This window comes from Ambystoma mexicanum, chromosome 3q, assembly GCF_040938575.1.
Source record: "Ambystoma mexicanum isolate Mex_15411 chromosome 3q, UKY_AmexF1_1, whole genome shotgun sequence".
In the NCBI taxonomy this organism is placed as follows: domain Eukaryota; kingdom Metazoa; phylum Chordata; class Amphibia; order Caudata; family Ambystomatidae; genus Ambystoma; species Ambystoma mexicanum.
Window position 1 is genome coordinate 280710798 of NC_090926.1, and position 15816 is coordinate 280726613.

At 48.2% G+C, this 15816-nt stretch overlaps 1 long non-coding RNA gene across 1 annotated transcript in view; it reads left to right on the forward strand.

Annotated features, from left to right (window-relative positions):
• LOC138581849 (uncharacterized) overlaps positions 1-15816 on the forward strand; it is a 92900-nt gene continuing 77084 nt past the window's right edge. Inside the window, exons 1-2 of the long non-coding RNA XR_011304822.1 lie at positions 1-966; positions 1073-1198. This is a non-coding gene — a long non-coding RNA (uncharacterized lncRNA). The remainder of the gene's footprint in view (positions 967-1072; positions 1199-15816) is intronic.

The following is a 15816-nucleotide window of genomic DNA, read 5'->3' on the forward strand; positions in this document are numbered from 1 at the left end:
TTGAAGCCTGAATAGGAACTACTTTACCTATGGGACTACTTTCCACCCGGGTGTGGTCGGGGAAGGATACATACCTGATCGGAGGAAGGATACACACTTGGAACTTCTTCCAAAGCTATTTAAACCACACCCGATCAGCAACTCACGCTTCGCGTTGTTCTGCTCCTCGTAGCTGGACGCTCACCGTGTCAGCTCCTGCATCTGGACTTCAGCCACGCCTGTCAGCATCCTGGGTCACCTGCAAAGGGAGACAAGAGACCTACCAGCTAATCTGCACCACGGAGACATCACTGACGATCCTGAAAGGGAAGACATCATTTTTAAAAGCATTTCGTTACGATCGCTGCAGCGCTGCATTTCACTTACCTTTCCTGGGTTCCTCCATCTTCAGCAGCGATCATCCGGATACACAGCCACTTCCCAGAGCCTAGAGAAAAAGACAAGAATAAGAGGTGAGAGAAGGAAGGGAATAGGAAAAGCTCAGTTTCCTTCTAAGACTTACCTGTTGGGTCATTTTCATTTCATTTCGGGTCTTGCTGCTTCCAAGCAGGACCCCGGCCCCTATGGGGAAAAAAGACAAAGACATTAGATGAGCGAATGCAAAAACATTACCTGAGCGCTCATCTAGGATTTACCAGATCTTTACTGGAACTGCACGTTTCACTTCGGGTCGGCGCCATATCTCCGGCATTCCGAACCCCGGCCCCTATGGGGAAAAGACATCAACATCAGCGCTTTGTTGCAAGAAGTCTCCAAAGGAATCTTCATTCATCACCTGAAAAAAGACAATGAACATTATTATTTAAAGCTTGAACTTTTGAACTTGCAACAGAACTTTTACAGCGCCTTACCAGTATAATCAAGCTAACCTGAACTCCCATCCAACCTCAATCCAGTGAAGTAACTGGGTTCAACGCGCCCCTGCGTCAGAAGCAGGATGGAGAGCTCGTCCTTTCAGACCCTAAGGTGAGACTTCACGGGGAATCGTGGAAGGGTATCGTGGAGGGTTGGAAGAGAGTGGGAGGCTTGAGCATAACTCAGTCAGTAGGTAATACTCCCTTTTCACGCACAGGGGAATATTCCTGCGAGCCGGAGAAGCCAGAGTAGAGGGCCCTTCCTGTCCATCTTCAGAGTCCTGCACTTCACCATTGAAGAAGCATCAGCACTCGAATCAGACCTGCGCCTCCGTGGGAATCAGGTGAGCGTTACAGCAGCTTCAACTCGGTGTACACCGGGTGCTGAGCTTTGGTGCGGGTATTGGATCGGTGTCAGTCAGCGTGTGCTGTTGCTCTGGCTTATGTGTTGTTGCAGTGTTGTGAAGTGCATGCGGCTTGTTGTGCGAGAGATGGTTGTGTCCGTTTTTTGAGTGAGATAAGTATGCAGAGTTTGATCTTATATTGGTTAGTGGGCTACATGACATTTAGCAAAACGCATTTGAACAAATGGTAAACACCATTCCTTAAAAACTTAAGGCAACAAAAAAGAAACTGCGAGGCCACCTGGAAAAAACTTCCGTCAGCAGGTAATAAACTCAAATTTACTAAACTCGCAGCCCTCTACAAAAAAGTGATTTGCCTAGCAAAACGAACTTCCTTCGACTCCAGTACATCCCAAGCTAAATCAAACACGAAGGAACTATTCTCCATCCTCAAAGAATTAGAGACCCCTTCAGCACCACCAGATACTTGCACTAAAGATAAAAATTGGTGCTCAGAAATCCAAAATGCCTTAGCTAACAAGATTGCTACCCTACAGAATAAAATCTCCTGCAAAAAAGCCTCCTTTAATGACCCCCTCCCGTCCAAACCAACTGAGAAGCTTACTTTAACGTAAACCACTCGCTTCAACTTCTCCAAAGTCACCATACTTGAAGTAGAAAAAATAATAATGTCACTGAAACCTTCCAACTGTCAGGGTGATCTGTGCCCTGCACAGCTCATCAAGGACGCTGCCCGAGACCTCTCCCCTTTCATCACAAAGTTAATCAATGCTTCCTTCTCCACCGGTTCCATCCCTACCCACTTAAAACAATCCTGGGTACTCCCACTACTAAAAACACCCACACTTTACCCAGCCACACCTACAAACTACAGTCCTATCATGAATGTACCATTTCTTCTAAAAATCTTGGATAAGGTTGCCTATGTACAAATACAGAAGTACTTGGAAGAACATCACCTTCTAGGAGCCAGACAATCAGGCCTCCGTCCTCAACACGGGACCGAGACTGCTCTAATTGACCTTAAAACACAGATCGATGAGCCAAGCTGCTCTACTCCTCCTAGACCTTTCGGCAGCATTCGACCTGGTCGACCACTCTGCCCTATGTACCCACCTCAACACATCAGCTCACTTCTCTGTTGAGGCCATCACATGGATTAGATCTTTCCTTACTGGCAGAACCATGAGGGTCTTTTCACCTACAGCAGCAGCTGACCCCATACCTATCACCTGTGGTGTGCCACAGGGCTCCTGTGTCTCCCTCACATTGTACAATATATTTACCAAGCCCCTTTTCGATGATCTGGATCATCACGGTATCACCTACACCAACTACGCAGATGATACCCAGATCCTCCTTCCGCTTTCTGGGGATTATGGAAAGGATTTGGCCTTGGTGAATAGAGTGTACATCATCATCCAGGCCTGGATGGCCACACGTGGACTATGCCTGAATGATGATAAAACCGAACTTATCATCTTGGGTACTACCTCCTAGTCTAAAGAAATTAGGCCCTGTCTACTCTTCCTTCACAATTGATGGCAATAGCATCAAAGTAGGACAAGAGGTCAAAACGCTAGGTTTTTAAAAAAGGGGGGGATTGGGGAAGTGCAGGTAAACAAAAGTGCAGCCAGTGGGTGGCTCAGTGCAGGTAATCAGAAAGTGCAGCCAACGGGTGACTCATAAGTGCAGATGTGGGGGACTGTACAGTTACAGATACAGACCAGCAAGTGCCGGGCTTGTCAAGAGGCAGTGTGAGGTGCCTGTGAGACCATACCTATCTCATATAAATTGCCTCAACATCGCAAGGGCCACAACTTGTGCAAAACTTGACTACTTCAACAATCTACTTCTAGGCACCTCCAATAATAACATCAACAAATTACAAATGAAACAAAACAGTGACCTCAGAGCCGCACTCATTATACCCAAGAGAGAGCACATCTCCCAGGCACGGAAAGATGCCCATTGGCTCCCGGTCAAAGAACGCATAATATTCAAAGCCCTCACCATCACACACAGATGCATCGCCCAGTCTGCCCCAGCTTACCTTTTGGAAAGAATACACCAATCAGCAGCCGACAGACTGAAACGTGACCAATATGCACACCAACTGTCAGTCCCTGCATTCAACAGAGCTAAAGCAGGCGGCTCTAGCTTTGAGGTTCTAGCCCCTAGAGCTCGGAACTCACTCCCACTCAGTCTAAGAAAAGAAGAATCCCTGACAACTTTTAGGAAAGCTCTAAAAACAAAGCTGTTCAACTAGACCACCTTATGTCATGCATTGTCTCTAAAGCTTTCCCTCTGCAACCCGTAACACCTTCTCTACAATGTCATATACTGCTGTATACATCTACTCCTGCAACAATGTTATAACCTGCACCAAATGTATATCCTGTATAACCTGAATAACATGCACTAAGTGAATATCCTGTAACAGCGCCACAATGCCTCCAGGCCGCTGGGAGCTTTATAAATCCAAATAAATAAATAAATAAATAAACTGGGCCAAGAGGCAGTGTGAGGTGCAACTGGACTGGCAGGGACCAGGGCCCAAATTCAGAGGGTGGCCAAGTGACCAGTCCATGGAACAGACGGGTCACCAGCAAAGGAGAGGAAGAGAGAAAGCAGAAGCGAAGAGGAAGGTCTTGAATTGCTTCTGGAACCAGGGGTGGTTCTGCTCAAGTTTGAGAGAGGCAGAGAGGCTGTTACAGAGGGAGGCCCCAGCCGAGGAGATAAATCTGACCCCAACTCTCTGCTTGGAGAAGCGTCTGCCCCTCAGAGAGTTGGTGGTGTGTGAGCGGAAAGCTCGAGAAGGAAGATGTTTTTTAAAGAGCAAGTTAGAGGTAGAGCAGCCCCAGGCCCAGAAAGCCTTGTGGACGATGCAGAGGGTCGTGAAGTTGATTCTTGCAGCCATGGGGAGCCAGGGAAGAGATTTCAGACCTGGAGAGATACAATCCCTGGGCTTGAGGCCAAGGACAAGTCTTGCAGTCCAGTTCCAGATACGTTGTAAAGGTCAAAGTGTAGAGGCAGGAAGATTTAGAAAGAGTCTATTGCAATCGTCCAGCTTAGAGAGGACCTGAGCTCTGGGCACAGTGAGCTTCTGGGGGAAAGTGAAAAAGGAAGAATACCTCTGAGGAGGTATGGCTAATAGTTTGACTTCTTAGAGACGTCAGAGATGTGAGGAGAGAAGGACGGGGTGGAGTTGAAGATGACACCAAGGTTCTTAGCCTCAAAGGAAGGAGCAGGAAGAGGGCCCAGAGTGGGCAGCCAGAGAGAGAGAGGATAGGAGGGGGTGGGTGTCCAAATGAGGAGGATCTCAGTCTTACTGACATTAAGGCAGAGTCATTGGATGCCCACCATTCCTGAAATGCGGGCAGACAGTCTGGTAGGTATGAGAGAAGAAGCAGAGGTGGCTGAGGGGAGCCTGAAAGAGAGCTGAGTGTCATCCGCATAACATTGAAAATTGGAGCAGAAAGTAGCGATGCAGTCCCAGAAAGGCAAAGGTGTTGGGAGTGGTCACGCACAGAGCTAACTAAAGTGCGCATTCGAAAGTCTCTGATACGAAGAGTTGTTGTGAAAGGTGAAGGCTTTCTCAGAGAAAGGGAACCTGGAAAAGCCTTACGAAAGGATTATGACTCTTTTGAACTTTGCAGAACTTTTGTTTATCTCAAGTTGTTCAAGCTAGGGGATGGGAGCTATGGAACAGCTCCAACATCACCTGATGAACGTTAAGAAGAAGGCTGCAGAATCTCTGCAGTGTCATCCTGATATTATTTTGCTATCCACTTTTTATGTTGTCCAAACCCCAACACAGTAGCTTTCTAGTTAGTGAGGGCAGACTTCGGTTAGACACAGACATTTCTTTTATTTTGACTGACAGACTTTGAACTATTATTCTTTTTCTACTCCCATATACAATAGGGCAAATGAGGCATTTACCCCAATTCCTTTTCTTAAATAAAGGTTTTCAAACAGATTCCTTGTGTCTGTCTCTTTCTCTCATCACCATGCCAATCGCACAGGGCACCAAAATCTAATTTCGAATCTGAATCTATGTGACATTTTAAAGAATTATTCAAGGCTTTTCCTCCAAGAGGTCTGTCTTTTAAATCCCTGGGGCTCAATTTCCATAAATAAGTAATTTGGTTACGGGGAGCCGTTATGTTTACACTGTAACGTAAGCAGCACCCCGCCACCAAATATTCATCATTTGCACTGCAGGGTGCACATGTAGGGGACAAAAGGCAGCCTACAAGCGTGGACGCCCCCTTTTGCCCTTCACATTTGCACTCCGCAGTACAAAGTGAGCAAACACTGCCTGGCATGCCAGGCAGCGTTTACTTTTGTTTGTGAGCGCCGCTTGCCATGCTCGCTGAAACCATGTCAGGGAGGGTTTTACTTCAGCTGGGAACACAGCTTACCATGCATGTGAGCATGTCGTGGAGGGTTTCATTTCAATTTTACATACTCCCGGTAGAAAGCAGGTGTATCCCATAGGGATCTCCAGTATTTGCACCTGCATGAAAATGCATGCCAGTGCAGATGCTGGAGCATTTCTATGAGGAGAGGAAGAGAGCTGCGGAAACGCGAGTTGCGTTCCGCCCCTCCTCTCTGCCATACCAATGCTTGGAAAAGGGGCGTAACATGAATGAAAGGCGTTAGAGCCTTATTCAAGGCTTTTACGCCTTTCATTCACATTATGTCCCACACAAACATTTTTCAACAATCAGCCATTAGACCGAATGGGGGTAGACACTCGGGTGGCCTAATCATCGCTGTTAATAACAATTTACCTTCCAATGTGGAATTTATTGCAAATGATGATTATGGCATTCTGGGAATAACTATGCAAATTAAGGTTAAAACATCTAGGAACATTGTATTAATCTTTACTGGAATCCTTCCCTTCACATTCCAATTTAGAACTATTTATTGAGAAAGTACATCCAGTCTGGGAACTGTACACACATTTTCATATTGAACGGGACATTATAATGGCAGGTGATCTTAATTCTATATGTATACATTCCCTCTTCTTACCTAGAAATCCTCAAGGTGACAGTGCCACTTGTTTGAGGGTTTGGGTCCACAAATGTTAAATGCAAATGTGAAGGTAGAAATACCTAGCAGAAATACTTAGAATAGGGGTTCATCTGCTATGTGCATTGATGATATATTTATGTTTCCTCCTAGTTTTGATGAAGGCCTAGACTTCCAGATTCTGGAGGCGAACTTGAGTAACCACAACTTAAATTTTAAGGGGGTAATTCATAGAATTCCACGCACAAGTGGCGCACGCGGCTGGCGCACAGAGTGCACGTGCGGCAGTGGGAGCCAGCCGCGTGCGGCAAAACTCATTTCGCCGCACAGCGTATTCATAGATTTGTACATCCATAAGCAGCCGTGGCGCAGAGTGGCTCAGCGACCTTGCAGCAGCGCCTGTAACGCCCCCAACCCCGCCCCTGTGCGCCAAAAACATTGCACAATTCCCCTACATGGCGCAAAGGCCAGTGGGCCAGCATACAGCCCCCCAACCACAAAAACATGTGGAAAACTCCCAGCGCACCCCTCGGAATACACGTACCCCGCTCGCGCTAGTGAAAACGTGTGTAAAAGTCCACGCGCACCTGTGGTGTGGGCTGCCTGTGGGGCATGGTCTGGGGTGATGGGCTGCCTGCGGGGCATGGGGAGGGGGGATGGGCTGCTTGCATGTATTCCAGGGGTGTGCAGGGAGTTTCACACGCGATTTCACTGGCACGAGTGGGGTACGTGTATTCCGAGGGGTGCGTGTGGATTTATACATGCGATTTCACTGGCGCGAGTGGGGTATGGGTATTCCGAGGTGTGCGCGTGGACTTTTACATGCGATTTGGCAGTGCGTGCCCTCCCGGGTGTGCCCCCCCTCCCCATGCCCCGCAGGCAGCCCATCACCCCAGGGCATGTCCCGCAGGCAGCCCATCACTCCTGGGCATGCCCCGCAGGCAGGCCACATGGCACCATGCACTCAGGAGCACCGACTCATGTCCCTCCACGCCCCCCATTGACGGGCACCTGCCAGCAGGCCCCGACTTATGTCCCCACCCAACACGTCATGACAATCCAGATCCATGGCCCTTATGGCCACCCAAATCCCACCCCACGCCACCCCAGGCCTAACACCCAACCAAGCATTCCATCCACTCCACATTGAAATCCCCATGTTATGATAGATCCCAAATAACCAGTATGCGCATGAGTACCAGTCAATCAGACCCACACAATGGTGACACATACATGAGAAAACCCACATTGTGACATGCACAAAACCAATGAGAGAAGACCACACAAATGAAGTTAAATATAAAAATGTATTATATACAAAAATGAATGAATGAAACGAAATGACACAAGAAATAAATGATAAATAAAAGGATGTGCGAAATGAAGGAAAAAATATTAAGGGTGAAATCAATAAAATGCAAAGAAAAATGCCTCCAAAGTGTCTGGCCATAACACCAAATCCAAATTCAAAATGAAAACAAAACCATTCCTCCATGGTAAAAATAAATATGTAAAATCAGGTCCATAACTATATACAATGTAAAACTCAAGGGTCCATGTGCCCAAAAATCCAAAGGAAACCTAAGAAAATACCTACCTAATAAATAACTATTTATAAAAAGGCGGGGCATAGTCCATGCGCCCCAAAGGAAAAAATAAATAAAGGAAATCTACAACTACATAACTATTTACAAAGGCGGCGGGCTAGTCCCACGGCTCACTGTTTGTTGTCCGGGCCAGGGCATCATCGAACTCCACGTCGATGTTCCGGATGCGGGCCTGTTCCCTGGCCTCGAGGTCTTGCAGGGATGCAGCCATGGAATCCCTCAACTCCCTGCGAGTTTCCTCGAGGCCCTCGGAAGACACTCCCAGTCCGGGGTGCTCCAGCCCCATGGCCGATCCCTGCTCCCGGGGTGTTGATGGCCCGAGCCATGATGCCTCCCACGCTAAGCCTGCTGCTGCCTCCGACGCAACTGCCTCTGCCACCACAACGGCTTCCGGGCTGATGGAATCCCCCGGCGCCGTCATGCACATGCCCTGCCCGATGATGCCGGCACATCCTCCATCCGCTGGGGTCCAGTTGGTGGGGTGGCTACCCCTGCTGGACCTCTAACTCCCAACTGCGGCAGGGATGGGATCTCCACCTGGCTGGCTGTGTTGGTTGCGGCAGATCCACAGGGGGCCCTGGTGGCATCTAGGCCGGAAGACGGCACGGAGAATGACTGGCGTATAGTGTGCACAGAGGAGGAGAGGGCCGCAAGACTGGCAGACACATGGAGGAAACCCCTGATCATGGACCCTCCCAACTGGCCCACGTTGGCACATAGCTCTTCGCAATGACGCTGCACGGTCCTCCCAGGAAGCACGCATGTCATCACGAATGTCACGTGTGCGCAACATGACACCAATCAGGATTTTTTAGATTCGAAGAAATGGGCAGGGGTGGCTCACATGGTCGGGCTGAAGCATGAAACTGTCTCAGGCAACAATGAAAAAGTGGCCCACAGTTGTAAATGGATATTCTTTCCTTTAGTCACAGACTGGGCCTCATTACAACTATGGCTGTATGGTAACAACGGTGCCGGTAAGCTACTAGCACCGTTGCTACCGTACCGCCATAGTAAGAGTTGTGCTTACGGGTGCCTGACAGCCCACCAGGTCTGACCTGGCAGGCCGTGTGGCACCCGCGAGCACAGTTCGTCGGATGCACCGGCACCGTTATTAACCCTATGGGGCTCAAATGGGAATGGGGATCTACCGGTACCGGCACCCACGAAAGGGCAATTATCATGTCCGCCTAACAGGGCATGACCTGGTAATTGCCCATTCGTGGGTGCCGGACCCGGATGCAACTCCAGCGTCAGCCGTGCGACACAGCTATCGCCAGAGTTGTAATGAAGCCCACTGTTTCAATAGTACCCAAGGGGGTACTTTGTGTTAAAATGTAAGTAAATTGTGATATATTCAGCAACAACGGTCAACATTCCTAACTGCATAGTTAAGTAACTCATCAAACTGGTCCACATTGGCCAAAATGGTGGCCCATTTTGACTGGCCCACACTAGCATTTTACATTTTTGGTACAGGCATTGCCCGATAGGTCTGTCCGAGCCTGGCGGCTCATCCATAATGGTGAGGGGGCGCCCATCCAGTGGCCCCTCACCCATTATGGAGGAGCTAAGGAGCCAGCACAGTGAAACAGTAAGCACTCCCTCAGCTGCTTTATCCAGCTAATGGAGTGCTCCTGGGCTGGCTGAACTGTCAAAGCCCTTTGACAGTTCAGTTTAGTTCCCCAGCCGCACATGCTCACTGACCCATGCAATTGCTTGGGTGATTTGCTTCGCCAGCATTGCATAGCTCATTGGAAATGCTGGCTGGGGCACTGCATGTATGTATGTCTGAGGGAGAGCTCCTGCGCCTCCTTGCACATACAGACAGAGCAGCTGGAGCAGGCCGTTTCAGCACCCACACGCAGGCCAATGCAGAAGGTACGTTTATGTTCATTGTTTTTATTTAAACATGTGTATGGATGCGTGTATGCTTATGTTTTGAGTGAGTGTATGGTTATGAATGCTCATGTGAATAATCACATAATCATGTTGATTGTGTTAGGACCAGTGGGGCCCAGGGGACAGGGATGGTATCTTTTTACTGGACATCTATCATTCAAAACCCTCTGCATTGTCCACAAGGCTTTCTGGGGCCTGGGTCCAAAATACCTTCAGCTATCCCTCCGCAAATACCTCCCCTCTCGAGCTCTTCAATCCTCTACCTCCAACTCCCTCAGGGTCAGTCGTTTATCAAAGAAACGAGCTGGGGGTAGATCTCTGTCTTCGGATGGGGCCTCCCTCTGGAACAGCGCCCTGCCACTCTGAAACTTGGGGAGAACCATCTTTCTTCCTGCACTTATCAGACCCACCCTGTCTGCTGCCTTAAACGCAGCACTTGCAAATTGCTGGCTGCACTACCACTGTTTGTTGCCTTTATTATTTGTTTATTGTTATTTATGTTTCTCCTCTGCTTCGCACTTTCCACTTCTCCCCCCTTCAATGCACTTTTCCCCTCCCCCTAGCACTTGCGCATTCTCAATGTCACTGGGCCTAGTAAGATCGCTGTTTTCTTCTCCTCTGTTCCCCTCCCTTGCCTTGTCGCGCTCTGAAACACTTGTGTAAGAGCGCGATAGAAATGAAATATAAATATCAATATCAATGCCTGCCCTCTGGACTCCCACCACCAATTGCAAACTGTTTGTCTATTTACCCATTTTTTGTTAAAAGTATGCTCTACAATGCAACATTTTAACCCATTATTTTAAAAAAATTCACAGGGGGAAACCCCCCCGAACCCTCCCTTATTGGTTCGAGCTCCCTCACTATGCTCGGTCGCTATTGCATTTTTGGCGGGAATAGTTATGCCCCTCCACTTAAAAAAAAAATCACCAGCCGCCACTGGCCCTCAGACTCTGTTGGGAACGGGATGGGGGAACCCAGGGACTATGGTGGGAGCACAATGGGCGGGAACTATGGGATAGTGGTGGGAGCAGAGTGGGGAGAGCCCAGGGTGTGTGATGGGGTGGGGAGAGACCAGCGACTGGCTAGGAGTGGGATAAGGGAGCCCAGCGACTGTGATGGGAGCAGGTGACGGCGCGCAATATATACTGTCCATTTGGCATTTCTGGGGGGTCCCGACCTGCCCACATTTTGCTCAGGGGGGCCCGGGCCAAAAAAGTTTGAAGACCACTGGCCTAGACTGTTGGATGCATGTCCAAAGGCTGTAGGATGAAGGCCATGCACCCAAGAGGCTTGGCCTTCACCACAACCACCACAGCATAATGCAGGCCTGCAGTTGTAACTCTGCATGTATTTGAAGTTGGTGACTTTTACACAATGGTTGTGGAGGACATTGTAGACTTGGTAGAACAGCAGAAGTGAGCTGCTATGCTTACATTAGCATATGGTGTAGATCATTGCACCTTTTGCACATTAGGGAGCAACATGTGACCATTTGCATTTGCTATGGTTAGGCCCTTATAAGACCCTTGCTTTAGCAAGTGCTTTAAGATATTGCATCATGAAAGGAAGGAAGTGCTCAGCATCAAACATGTAAAATATGGACAATGTACACAGCCACCTACATACTGTTCAGCACACCCAACGCAATTTTATGCAGTCATGCATGCAAATATGTGGCCTGGGTGCAGGGTCAATTGCAGATGGGGAGTGCATTGCACATGAGCATTTAAATATAGGGTGTACTATGGTGTGTTGTGTGTGGTGAGGGCCTAGAGCCTTGGATGCATGGCTGGAGTGAAAAGGGAAGAAGGACTGTCCCTGCTTTACTGGGGTGCGGTGCTCGATGTAGCTGGGAAAGCACATTTGCCACATCCTGCCCTTCTAAGCATGGTGGCCATGGAAATGGAACTGTGGGAATTAGCCAATCAGGTGTCGAGGGTGTGCCTCACAGGAAGGAATGGTACTATTCTTCCCCATTAGTCTATGTAGTGTGGTGCCAGGCAGAGATGGAGAGACACAGAGTGCTAATAGTGGGTGATACCTTTGTGCAAGATCTGTACAGGTATGCCACGCAAAGAGGCATGGCTGCTAATTTTGCACTGGAAGGAGTGGAGGCTTTTTGGGGCATTGTCTATGAGGGCAGTTTCGGCGGTATGGTTGACCTTTGCAGATGTGTGGCCTCTATCGATACTGTTGATGTTGTAGTGCTGAATTATGGAGCTCTACATTTGGGGTACACGTCATGTGGACGTTTGCTCTGTTGCCTAAAGAAGTTGATGGAAGAAGTGATGCAAATCTTTTCCACTGCCAAGGTGGTTTTCTCAAGCATACCACCAAGAGGAGCATGGGACCATGCCAGTGTACTTTGTCCCCAGCAAGAGGTCAGAAGGTGTTTCATTAACAGAAGCATGTGTCAATTTATGTCCATTGCTGGGATGTTTTCCACCGACTATGACATCATTAATGAGCAAAACTTGCACTGGTTCCATGCAAATGGCATTTTCACACTGTGCAAAAAGTGTTGAAGACAATCCTGTAACAATGTAAGGAGGCAAACAAAAGAGAAACTCAGATGAAGAGCAAAAACAAAAAAGGTTCTTTGTAAGCGGGAAAACAAAAAACAAAAAAAACATATTTTCCGAGGGACTAAAGGGCCAATCCCCTAACCTGTTTCACACTTCTCGCCCCCTCCCCTTCCTAGTACGATAACTCTGCAGATTCCGCAGTAGTTTCACGATTACACATGCCACATATGGCCCTTTTTAGGATTTTCGCCATGTAAATGGGAGTGTTGAGGCTAAGGGATTGCTCAATAAGGTTTTTGGTTGTGTTGCATACGGAAAACCTGTGGCATAAGGTCTCTTTATACAGACAAAATGCAGAAGGCTATGGTGGAAGTGCGCAAGGTAAGAGGCAGGCATCTAGTTTGTATGCATGCACTGTATGTACTTGTTTGAAGTTGCTAACAAACATATAGGGCCTCATTACAAGCATGGCGGTCCGGGAACTACGATACCGGTAAGCATGCCGGTACCGTAGTTCCCGGACCGCCATACTAGGAGCTCTGCCCGCGGGTGCCATCTCACCCGCCAGGTTTTTCCTGGGGGGTGTAACGGCACCCGCTGGCAGAGCACGTCAGATGCACCGGCACAACTCTGAATGTGCCGGTGCATCCGACGTCCCCATCCCTATTCAGCCCTATGGGGCAGAATGGGGATCGGGAGGCCCTTGATTCCGGCACTCGCAAATTGGCAATTACCAGGTCTGCTGAGCACAGCATGACCCGACTCTTGCCCATTCACGGGTGCTGAAAAAAATGCAACTCCGACAGCAGCCGTGCCGTTTTTAGCAGCACGGCTACCGCCAGAGTTGTAATGAGGCCCATAGTGTTGCTTGTGTGCAATGATTTTGCATAACTTGGTAGTAAATGGGGTGCTGCGGAATAAAATTCTGTGAAGTGTACAAGGTAAATAGCAGGCATCCTGTTGTTGCAATGTGTGTATGATATTATATGAAGTGATATTGTATGATATGCCATTTATAGAGTGCATATACACAAGTATTTGAAGGCGCGACGAGGCAAGGGAGGGGAGCAGAGGCGAGACAGAGACAATGAACCTACTAGGCCAGGTGTCACTCAGACCGCCCAAGTGCATGGGGAGGGGGAGGAGAAAGTGCAGTACATGGGAAGAAGAAAAAATGACAATCAGTAAAAATACGGCCCGATGGTGGCAAGTGCAAGGATAAGTGCAGACATCAAGTGGTGGTGGAACTGTTAAGGATACAGAAAACAATCCCTAAGTGCAGGGTTTGCCAGAAAGCCAGTGCAGGGGTGCAAGTGGCGGGGGAGGTGGCCTGGGGCAGGGATCACAGGGTGGCCAGGTAACCAGTGCAGAATCAGTTTCAGCCAGGAAGTCAACAGGGGAGAGGAGGAGAAAAAGCAGAGGCAAAGAGAAAGGTTTTGAGGTGCCTCCGGAACTGGTGATGGTTCTCCTCAAGTTTCAGGGAGGCAGGGAGGCTGTTGCAGAGGGAGGCCCCAGCCGAAGAAAGAGATCTACCACCAACTGGTTGCTTGCAGAAGCCAGTAACCCTGAGGGAGGTGGAGGCAGATGGGGAAAAAGCTTGAGCACAGAGATATTTAGGAAGTGAGAGTTGCAGGTATTGCGGCCCCAGGGCCCAGAAGGCCTTGTGCATCATGCAGAGGGTTTTGACCTTATTCCTCTCAGCTACTAGGAGCCAGTGCGGATATTTCAGTCCCAGAGAGATACCATTCCTGGGCTTGAGGCCAAGGACAAGTTGCGCAATCCTCTTCTGGATGAGTTGCAAAGGGCAGAGAGTGAAGCAGGCAGATTTAGAATGAGGCTGTTGCAATAGTCCAGCCTAGAGAGAACCATAGCCGTGGAGACAGTGAGCTATTTGGACCTTGCTTTAGGTTGGTAACCTGCTGGCTGGTCAGTGCTGGTTTTAGTGGCATAATTTTACGATTTGTGTAGGAGATGGGTTAGTGGGGAAAATAATTTGTAGTATTGTCGAAAGGAAAGAAGAGTGTTCCTGTTTCCATATTACAATGGGTGATATGGGTTAATGGAAATGTTTCAAGCATATACAATTCAAGTGCCACTTGATGGTACTGGATGGGATTAAAAAAACAGTAAGCTTTTAAAGAACTTAATGGACGCTCAGTGGGAGATACCGTGCGCACAGGCACTTATAGCAGAGCTATAAACATACTGCAGAAAAAGTATTCATACCTCCACTTTGTGGTGATGGGTGCTCATGTGGATGAATGTTGATGCACAAATCTTGACTTCTTTTACTGAATGTTCTACTGGACGTGCTTTCCACTTACAAGACATTTGGAGGCTGAATGTGTAACGGTACATATGAAGTGTTGTACATCAGTGACTGTGTTAGATGCTAACGTCTTGGATGCCATTGGTGGGTGCGTGTGTGACTATTTAACAGTACCCAATGAGGTAGTGATGGACGAAAAATAGTGGAAAGAGAAGAAGGACTGCTCCTGCTTTACTCGGTCGTGGCCCTCGCGCTACTTGGGGAAGCGCATGTGCGACATTCTGCAGTTCTCGCCATGCTGGACAATGAAATTGGGAGTCTGGGGATTGTCTAATCAGGTGCTCAGGGTGTGCGTCACAGGAAAGGGTGGAAATATTTTTTTTCAATACTCTGTGTAGTGAGGCTGTCAGAAATGGAGACACGCAAAGTTTTCATCGTGGGTGATGCCTTTGTGCTAGATCTGTTCCAGTATGCCGTCAAAAGAGGCTTTTATGGCAATTTTGATTTGGAGGGAGTGGAGGCTTTGTGGTGCATTGTCGATGTCTGCAGTTTCGGGATTGTGCTTGCAGAATGTCGACGAGTGGCCAGTTTTGCTACTGTACATGTTGTGGTCATGCACTATGGAGCCTTCCATTTGGGTTCCATGGCTTGTTCACGTGTGTACCGTCAACTGAAGAAGTTGATGAAAGCATTGAAGTGCATTTTTCCCACTGCGAAGGTGCTTTTCTCATGAATACCACCAAGAATAGTATGGGACTATACCAATGAATATTGTCAGCAGCAGAGGTCAGAAGGGGTCTTATCAACAGAAGCATTTGTGACTTTTTGAGTGCTGCTGGGATGTTCTCCTGTGAGAATGACAACATTGGTTCTCGATATGTGCACCTTTTCAATGCAAATGGCATGTCTTTGACAACCAGTGGCAATTATATTTTGTTTTACAATCTAAAGGCTGCACTGAAGACGCTATTGTAAGAATGTGAGGCGAACTACATAAAACAAAAACACTTATAAAAACCGGAAAAAAGGTGTTTCTATGATAAGTCTGCGGACATCGCGAAAGTTGCAAGCTTGCACGTGTCACATCCGGGCCTTTTGCAGATGGCGGCCATACAAATGCCCTTTGGAGGCCATGGGATTGCTCAATAAGGTTTCTGGGTGTGGTTTGTACGCACAGACTGTGGTACATAGTGTATTTGTCAACGAAAATGCAGAAGGTGTGGTTATTGCTGTGTGTTTCACGAG